Source organism: Bufo bufo, chromosome 11 (assembly GCF_905171765.1).
Source record: "Bufo bufo chromosome 11, aBufBuf1.1, whole genome shotgun sequence".
NCBI classification, from domain to species: Eukaryota; Metazoa; Chordata; class Amphibia; order Anura; family Bufonidae; genus Bufo; species Bufo bufo.
The window spans coordinates 48,190,216-48,199,281 of record NC_053399.1 but is presented as its reverse complement, the minus strand read 5'-3'; positions in this window follow the sequence as shown (position 1 = coordinate 48,199,281).

Sequence of the window (9,066 nt, the reverse complement as noted above, 5' to 3'; positions counted from 1 at the left end):
TGCTGTGGCATGACCTCAAGAAAGCGATTCACACCAGACATCCCAAGAATATTGCTGAACTGAAACAGTTCTGTAAAGAGGAATGGTCAAGAATTACTCCTGACCGTTGTGCACGTCTGATCTGCAACTACAGGAAACGTTTGGGTGAAGTTATTGCTGCCAAAGGAGGTTCAACCAGTTATTATATCCAAGGGTTCACATACTTTTTCCACTTGCACTGTGAATGTTTACATGGTGTGTTCAATAAAAACATGGTAACATTTAATCCTTTGTGTGTTATTAGTTTAAGCAGAATGTGATTGTCTATTTACTATTCTGTGACTTAGATGAAGATCAGATCACATTTTATGACCAATTTGTGCAGAAATCCATATAATTCCAAAGGGTTCACATAGTTTTTCTTGCAACTGTATGTTGCACTAATGTCACGTGACAATTTTTATAATGGCAGTCTATGGTGTCGCACTGCAACATGCAACATGCTGCGACTGCAACGCAACAGTCGCAGAAAATCCATTCGAGATGGATTCTTCTGCGACTGTTGCGTCGCAGTCGCAGCATGTTGCAGTGCGACACCATAGACTGCCATTATAAAAATTGTCGCACAACATTGGTGCAACAAAATGTTGCGCTACAAATGTTGCAGTGCAGTTATTGTCGAGCGACAAATGTCGTCGTGTAGACGTAGCCTTACTCCACAAAAATGTCTCTCTAACAACAAATAGCGGCCATGTAAGAATGTAGGGAATGTAGTGTTTAGCACCCCATGCAGTAATCAGTACTATCGAATTGTAGCCATCATTAAAATATATCTTCTGATGTTATATGTCTCTAACACCTTGTGCAGTCTGTTATCTCCAGGAGTTTAGTTTGTAGCCAGGAGGAATGCTATCCTAAGTAATATGGTGTTGCCAAGTCTCTACGTAATGACCTTTCACTTGTACCATTGTACCATCCTCGCCAGCGTCGGTTGCTTGTGGGTTTGGACTTGTGCCGGTTCATGTTGCTCCATGAATACTGTTCCCGGTTACTTTTGGTATGAATTGTGCCAATTTGTACTCTCTTTTTTTGACCTTCTCATGGATTGTATTTGCTCTGCTATAGTCTGTATGGAGCGCATCTGTCTGTGTGTGCCGGCTTCAGTCTGTATACACCTGTACCATAGACTTCTCCTTAGGAAAAAGATACCTGAAAAAAGTATGTCAAGACTCCGTCACCAAAACAAATTCCTGCCACTATACTACCAAAAATTACTGCTACAAAAAAAAGCGAAATCAGCATGAAAATGACTTTGCAAATTCTGCTTGGAAACCCTCACCCGTGCGCAGGTACCCGCATGAGACCTTCCTTTATATATCTCCTAAAGAATACATAATACGGAATGGTGTAGAGCCCCACTGAGTAGTGAACAATCCTATTAAATATATAGGATAGTGATATGGCTTTTACTCCGTAGCAGGGATCAGCAGCCTCTGGCACTACAGCTGTTCTGAAACTACAACTCCCAGAATCCTGCTTTCACTTCTATGGGAGTTGAGTAAGACTGCATGCTGGAAGTTGTAGTTTCACAGCAGCTGGAGTGTGGAAGGTAGCTCACCCCTGCTCTATAGTGTTAACTGTCGGTGATATGGCAATATTAGGACATCCTGGTGCCACTAGTGCAAAATAGCTTCTAAGGGCTATTTCACATGAGCATGTCCCTTGCGGGAATCACACTCATCGTGCGTTCTGGACTTCTGATTGATAATGCTGTGTGGCCTTTCTGTAACGGAATCATACTGCGATAAAGCTGTCGGTATTATTCCGTTACATACAGTACCCTCAGGGGCTACTATTGTAGAAGAGATTCAGAGATGCCATGCCTCTCTTCAGTCAGGGCCGAAAACAGGGCTGGACTAGGAACTAGGATATAATCTAAAAGTGGCCTCATGTTGTAGGCGGCTCCAAAGGGGCAGAAGACCCTGCAACACAAGTAGGCGGGTCAGCAATACCATAGTGCAGCACAAAATACTGCCCTAGAAGAACCAAATGCCACAGTGCAACACAAAATACTTCCCCAGAACAGCTTTTTTTTGGTCGTCCTCACCAGCTGCCACGTCCTGAGGATGGATGGCGATACATTGAATTCAAGATGGTCTGTAGGGTCTATGGCCAGCCTGCCCCTGGACTAAAAAGAAGTATATCCCTAGGTTTAATTATGAGAGGCCACAATAATAATCATACTCATTAATATGATTCCAGAACAAGGATAGAAGTAGTTGCAGTGCACTGCCTGCAATCAGACCATAAACCTTTATGGAGTGTTTGCCTTCTAATTGATAGTGCCCTACCTCGTCATATACCGATGCTTGAGATGCGGCCAAGCCATCTTACATCCAGCTGTGACTCCCACAGCATTCGCAGTACTGCAAATCCGCGGTTGTAGTTATCTCCATTGTAAACAGGGTCATTTTTTACGACAACACACAATGCATCATCCTCAGACAGCACATTATCTATGCTTTAAGTGGGTATTCCCTGCATATGGATCATTTACCATTTATTGCAGGAGATAACAGTTTGCTTTGCCTTTCTGCTTGCTTTCCTTGCAAATGGTGCATCAGTAATGGACAGTGTGGGTGGATATTCTCCCTGTCCCTCCCTCCCTTACAGAAAAATATGATTACTATGGTAAAGCCAGGGTCGCTCCGAAGTTTAGAGATCGGAGTAAGCGGTGAAGATGAAGGACAGCTTATGTTCCAAGGGCACATCTATTAAGGTGAGGTGAAGAAGGCATAAAGGTAGATAATGCCCCTTCCTCCTCCACCCCCCCCCCCCCCCCCCCCCCCCAAAAAAAAGGACATACCGGTGACATGTATTTTGTGTTTCTATGTGTTGGCTATATACTGCTTATATTACTTGAGGTAGAATCAGGGGTGCACCACCAATGAGGCCAGGTGAGGCGATCGCTTTAGGCAGCACCAGGTAGGTACAAGAGGGGGGCAGCTGAAGGGAAGGGGTTAGGTTAAGAAATTGGCATTGGGGAAGGAGGGGCGCAGTTTCAGTGTTCACCTCAGGCAGCAGAAGGACTAGGTGCACCGCTGGGTAGAATAATTGTTTTATTTAGTATTATGGCTCCATAGCAGTTTCTGTTTGTATGGAGCCATGAAATGGCGCCCATAGAAGTCTGTGGGCCCGTGCTGTACCTTTATAAGCCCAGATTTCACGTTGGACAAACCGTTTTTCCCCACTGATTCATTCACAGTCTCCTGGGCTTTGTCACATGCATGAGGCCTCTTTAACAAGATTAGTATAAATGGTTTGATTTTTTTATTTATTTTTTCCGGAAACCGAGCCATACCCATCCACGTTCTGTCACTGGTATCACATCCCAGCCCAGTTCGATTGAATACCAGACCCAGTTCTTTACAAAAGTGGTGCTTTTTTTGGGTGGAAAATTTGAATATACAGGGAGTGCAGAATTATTAGGCAAGTTGTATTTTTGAGGATTAATTTTATTATTGAACAACAACCATGTTCTCAATGAACCCAAAAAACTCATTAATATCAAAGCTGAATATTTTTGGAAGTAGTTTTTAGTTTGTTTTTAGTTTTAGCTATTTTAGGGGGATATCTGTGTGTGCAGGTGACTATTACTGTGCATAATTATTAGGCAACTTAACAAAAAACAAATATATACCCATTTCAATTATTTATTTTTACCAGTGAAACCAATATAACATCTCAACATTCACAAATATACATTTCTGACATTCAAAAACAAAACAAAAACAAATCAGTGACCAATATAGCCACCTTTCTTTGCAAGGACACTCAAAAGCCTGCCATCCATGGATTCTGTCAGTGTTTTGATCTGTTCACCATCAACATTGCGTGCAGCAGCAACCACAGCCTCCCAGACACTGTTCAGAGAGGTGTACTGTTTTCCCTCCTTGTAAATCTCACATTTGATGATGGACCACAGGTTCTCAATGGGGTTCAGATCAGGTGAACAAGGAGGCCATGTCATTAGATTTTCTTCTTTTATACCCTTTCTTGCCAGCCACGCTGTGGAGTACTTGGACGCGTGTGATGGAGCATTGTCCTGCATGAAAATCATGTTTTTCTTGAAGGATGCAGACTTCTTCCTGTACCACTGCTTGAAGAAGGTGTCTTCCAGAAACTGGCAGTAGGACTGGGAGTTGAGCTTGACTCCATCCTCAACCCGAAAAGGCCCCACAAGCTCATCTTTGATGATACCAGCCCAAACCAGTACTCCACCTCCACCTTGCTGGCGTCTGAGTCAGACTGGAGCTCTCTGCCCTTTACCAATCCAGCCACGGGCCCATCCATCTGGCCCATCAAGACTCACTCTCATTTCATCAGTCCATAAAACCTTAGAAAAATCAGTCTTGAGATATTTCTTGGCCCAGTCTTGACGTTTCAGCTTGTGTGTCTTGTTCAGTGGTGGTCGTCTTTCAGCCTTTCTTACCTTGGCCATGTCTCTGAGTATTGCAGACCTTGTGCTTTTGGGCACTCCAGTGATGTTGCAGCTCTGAAATATGGCCAAACTGGTGGCAAGTGGCATCTTGGCAGCTGCACGCTTGACTTTTCTCAGTTCATGGGCAGTTATTTTGCGCCTTGGTTTTTCCACACGCTTCTTGCGACCCTGTTGACTATTTTGAATGAAACGCTTGATTGTTCGATGATCACGCTTCAGAAGCTTTGCAATTTTAAGAGTGCTGCATCCCTCTGCAAGATATCTCACTATTTTTGACTTTTCTGAGCCTGTCAAGTCCTTCTTTTGACCCATTTTGCCAAAGGAAAGGAAGTTGCCTAATAATTATGCACACCTAATATAGGGTGTTGATGTCATTAGACCACACCCCTTCTCATTACAGAGATGCACATCACCTAATATGCTTAATTGGTAGTAGGCTTTCGAGCCTATACAGCTTGGAGTAAGACAACATGCATAAAGAGGATGATGTGGTCAAAATACTCATTTGCCTAATAATTCTGTACAGGGTGTATATTTGTATAATGTGCATGCGTGTCATTTCTTTTATAGAACAGATGCCAGTCTGGCAGTGCTGGCAGGTTGTGGCATCACCATACACAATCAGCTAACGCTCGTGCTTTCCATTTCTTCATCTCCAGGTCCTATACTGTAAAAATAAAAAGCCATGTTTTGGTTGCATGTTGCAAATAGTAATAGGATTACTCCCATGACTTATACCGTCTCCAGAAATGATTTAATACTTTTATTCTGAATTATTTCAGATGTACAGATAATACAGCAATAATGTAGAACTGACATGAATCAATTTCATATTCATTTGACTAAAGGGGATGTGTCACGAAACATATTCTACATTTTTCAAACCAGCACCTGGATCTGAATACTTTTGTAATTGCATGTAATTAAAAATTTAGTATAGCCAGTGAGCTATTGAATAAAATGTATCTGTATAGCGCCACCTGCTGTTTGTTATTTTTCTTATTTTATGTCCATCTCACTGAGCTGGTCACACACGCTCAGTTCAAATCTTCAGCTGCCACCAGCCATATGTTCTGTTAGAAGCTGTGGCAGTTACAGGGAGAGAGCTGCAGCAGAAAGGACACGGCCCCTGAGCTGCCAGGCTGAAGATAATGTAGCAGAACAATTGATCTCTGGACCCATGTGAGGTACAGGGCTGGTTCTAGCTTTGTTGGAAAGAGGTTGTCCTGTACTGTATGATATTTGATTTTCATTTTTTACATCAATCATGACATAATCCCTTTAAATTAGGGCGTGTTCTCATCAGCATTAGGTATTTTGTTATTGCTTTCAGTTATAATGGAAGATAATGGAATTGTAGGACGGAATTCAAACCGGAAACCTTTAGAGGCATTCCGTATTGACCAGTCATAATAGAGGTCTATGGGCAAACATAACAGATCCGTCTGGTTTCCATCATACAGGACGCCAAAATAATCTGTTTTAAAATTCTTCTCACAATTCCGTTATTTTCTGTTATAACCATGTTATAACAGAAAGCAATAACGGAATTCCTATCGCTGATGCGAACCTGCCCTTAGTAGATCTAGCAGGTGGCTAGGGGGAACGTGCCCCAGTTTTATTTTACTCACCTATATAGCACTGACATGTTCCGCAGCGCTTTACAGACGACATCATCACTGCTTCTCCCCAGTGGGGAGAACTTACAAACTCTATGCAGATGTTGTCCTTGGTTGGATTTGCTGCAAGGCACCAGTGCTGCCCACTGAGACACGACACCATGCTGCCCATATGCATGCGGTTGCTGGATTAGCTCTTACAGTGCATTAGCCAGGGTAAATGCAAAGCCGTGAAATTCTTCAAAGGGGTTCTCCAGGATTAGAAAAAACATGGCTGAATCTTTCCAAAAAGAGTATCACCCCTGTTCACAGGTTGTGACTGGTGTTGCATCTCAGCTCCATTGGAGTCACTGGGGCAGAGCTGCAATACTGCACATAATCTGTGGACAGGGCCGGTGCTGTTTTTGGATGTAAGCAGCCATTTGTTGTCTAATCGTGGACAATCCTTTTAAGTTATTGAAATTATAATTTTTTTCTGTGGAATAACATGTGATCTCATAGACGATTTAGTAAAATTTGTATTTCATTCATATAAATTCCTGCTCATTCTGGGCTGTGAGTCCAGGAGGCGGTCCTATCAGTGACTGACAGCTATCTCTGTATACACATAGAGGGGCGGCTGTCAGTCACTGATAGGACCAACTCCTGGACCTCAAAGCCCAGAATGAGCAGGAATTTATATGAATGAAATACAAGTTTTACTAAATCGTCTATGAGATCACATCAAAGGTTTTACTAAATCTTTTCCCACAAAACTATATATCAATCTGCTCAGCTTCTTCAGTTCTATAACATGCTGTCTGCAGATTATTTGGGATTTTCATGGTGACAGGTTTCCTTTAAAGTGGCCCTAGTAAAGAAAACTAAAAGTGGCCCCAATGTTGTAGGTGAGTCCAAATTAACAAAAGGTGGGGCAACACAAGTAGAAGGGGCCAATACAAGCTGGCAGGGTCAGTAATACCACAGAATACAATCCCACAGAACCAAATATCACAGTTCAGCATGAAGTACCTACCCAGAAGCTGTCCCTCTGTGGTGGCCATCAATAGCTGCCACATTCTGTCCTCCTCCAGTTGTCTCTAATATGGATATGGAGCAGAGGACTTAGGAGGTGAGATGTGGGCCACGACCCCAAGCCAGCCCTACCTTCAGCATACTGCCTAGACTTCCTCTAATAATGACCCCTAAAGTGCCCTCAGTAGTATGTACCCTGCCACTGACTGAGTGAGGAGGGGTCGGGTAGCCATGTGGGTATCGGCCCACCAGGAGAATTCCCTGTAGGGTCTATGGCCATCCCGTCCCTGATGCTGGCTAAGATACAGGCAGTCCAAAAATGTGTCAATAAGTTTATACTTAATTGTGCCAAACTTTTGAGCACTGTTTTGGCACGCAGGGGGAGATTAATATTTTGCATCACTTTTTGTGGAGTAAAAAAGTCACAAACACCCTGTTTGCTGCTTTTTAAACACCACTTGTTGTGCAAGTGGCGTTTCTGTGCTCTCCTCGCCACTTTCTGAAAAGGGGGCGTCGCAAGGACGGAAATGAGCGGGGCCAGAGGGCCCCACACATTCATCTTCATTTGCATCTTTTTTTAGGGCCGAGCTGCCGTAGATTTCATTCTGGCACACGGCCTGTCTGACAATGCGCCTAATATATGACATGGTCTGCTCTCCCCCAGAGTGTGCAACTAAAGTCATGCCCCCTTCCCCTAAGACATGGCCCTTTCTCACTAAACCACGCTCACGTTCAGAGCCAGACACACTTAGTAAATGTGGCACATGGCATGTTGCCACACAATTCTTGCTAAATTTGAGACTAGCACATTTATGTTAGCAAATCTGCTCCTAGGTCTGCAGCAATTGTGGGTGGCATGTTTGCTTTTATATGCTCATCGATGGATGCATGATCCACAGGTATCTAAACTGCATGTCATATGCCCCTAATTTTCCTCAGCCGAGCAAATTCTGAACTGGAGAGCAATTCAATCATGCAGACTTCAAAGATAAAATTCATACTGCTGCTTAGTGAGTCACTAAGTAAGTCATACTCACGACTCATAGATGAAACATCTCCATATCTTTTTATATCATACAAAATCACTGGTTTCATTGGGTAGATTCTAATATGTGAAGGACATCGAGCACAACATCTTCTTCGCCTCCTCCCCCGCCACATGACACTTTGGGAGACTCTGCCCCCTTACTCATGCGTATGACATAATGACTCACTAAACAGCAGTATGGATTTTATCTTTGAAGTCCTCATCATTAAATTATTAAGTGGAGGTCCACTTCTGGACTTATTGATAAGTGCGGTGCTCTATTTTGGACTGTGTTCAGAATGTACTGCATGTCTACCGTCACTTCCTTGAAATCCAAATAAAATGCTGCAATACTGTTATCGTACGACCACATGGTCAGGTTTCATGATGCAGTTTTGGAAGCCAAAACCAGGAGTGGATCATAAGAGGCGAGAAAATATAAAAGGTTTTGGCTTTCAAAACTGCATCAAGAAACCTGACCCCGTGGCCACACGCTTAGACCCAAAGTATATAGTAACGTAATATGTAACGTAGTGAACTGTGTATTGCTGAAGAGTTTTTACACCAGTAAGGCCTCATTCACATTTCCGTATCCGTTAAAAAAATAATAATCAGTTCGTGTTTCATCTGTGAAAATGTACGTGAAGGATCCATGTTTGGACTGTGTGTCAATTTTTTGCCCTCCATGTGTCACCTGTATTCCAGACACTGCAACGCTGAGAATTCATTTCCAAGGCATCTCCTATCAGTGGTCAGTGAAAAACAGACCAAACACAGATGCCATCAGCTTTGCGTGTTTTTTTTCATGGATTCATAGACTATAATGGCCGTATTTGGTCCGCATCACAGACCAAAGTAGCGTCCCCATGATTTTTTTACCTGACCTACACTCAGTAAAAGCATACTGATGTGCGAACAGACAGATT